Source organism: Gossypium arboreum, chromosome 12 (genome assembly GCF_025698485.1).
Source record: "Gossypium arboreum isolate Shixiya-1 chromosome 12, ASM2569848v2, whole genome shotgun sequence".
Lineage (NCBI taxonomy): Eukaryota > Viridiplantae > Streptophyta > Magnoliopsida > Malvales > Malvaceae > Gossypium > Gossypium arboreum.
In genome coordinates this window covers 46,335,338-46,336,895 of record NC_069081.1, presented here as the reverse complement: position 1 = coordinate 46,336,895, position 1,558 = coordinate 46,335,338, and positions in this window count along the sequence as shown.

Sequence of the window (1,558 nt, the reverse complement as noted above, 5' to 3'; positions counted from 1 at the left end):
GAAATTTGGGTGCTAAAAGCATGAATTTGAAGTTAAATTGGGCCAACATGCGAAGTAGGAGAGAAGTGGTGCCAAAAATGCAAAGTGTGGAAGATTTTGGGAGCAAAAATACAAAAGAAGAGATTTTATAGCACAAGACTCTATTTAATTTTTAATTATATTAGAATAATTATTAAGGATTATTATTTAGATTTAATTTTACTTTTATCTTTATTTATCCTTATTTATCTTTAATTATCTTTATTTAATTTTGTTTATCTTTTAGAATTTAATTAGGAATAAATTAGGTTTTCTAGTACTATAAATAGGGGATGGAGTGACACAAATTACACTCATCTTTTCTGTAAACATTTTCTCCCCCATAAAATTTAGCCTTTTGTTATTTCCATATTTTTCAATAAAAATTTTATTTCCATTACACTTATTTCCTTTTCCCCAAAAATCATGAGCCACTAAACTTATCTAGCCAAAGGTTGTTGAAAATCCCCAAAAGGGTTCATAAGGCTTAGAATCTGCACTTAGCTTTCTCAAATGAGTATTCATCGTTTCTCCGCATTACGGGGCTGACGCTTCCATCCATGTCCCTTAAAAAGTGATCTTTTCAACTTGTGCAAGGAAAGACCGCTTTGTATATTTTGGGAAGGTTGCACAGTCGGTTCGTTAGCTTACTACATCAGAGGTTGGCGAGCCCAAGAGACAAAGTGGCGTGGTATTCGCCATTGAGAAGTGATGATCTAGCATAAGATGATCCCACAAAAGCGATTGTTGGCTAGAGTCAGGTTCCGATAAATCGTAAGTCTAAAATCTTGGAGCTGGTGGTCGTAGGTGTCCTCTTCTACTATAACTGGCTTTTTTGTTTGAGAAAGATCACCTAAAAGTCGAGGATTGAACCCAAGGCGGATCGAGGCAACCGCAGATCGGAATCTCTCCATAAGAACTCTTTTTCCTCAACTCTATTTGTTTCTATTATTTTAAAATTTTCAATCGAAACTTTTAATTCTGTTTTTTTTCTTCAAGGTACGTACGTTTTCTTGGGCACGACTTTGTCTAGGATTTTGAGGAACAAGCAATTGTGCAAATCTGGTCTTTGAGGATTTGACCATATTTCCCTTATACTATTATTTTTATTATTTTATAGGGATAGGATATTTTTGGTCCTTTCAACGACTGCATCAAATTTTGGCACCATTTCTGGGGATGGTAACGTACTGATCTTGTTTTTTGTTTCTTATAACCAGATCTGCTCTAGGTACTCTTACATTTGATTCAGAAATAGAGAAGACTACGAGTGCTAATCGCAAGGAAACAAAGTTACGAAAAAAGCAGTCAACGGTGGTTGGAACTCAAAGTAATCCACAGCCAAAAATCGAAGTCGACGACAAAGTTGAGTCTAAGGTTAACGAAAATTCTACTCAAACATTTGAAAGCGAAAAAGTAGAAGTCGACTCACCAAAGAAAGTGCTTAATGCTAGGGTTAACGAAAACCCAAATTTAGTATATCAACTAATGGCTCAAATGATTCGGCAACTACTCAAGGCGCCCGTAGAACAACTGCCAT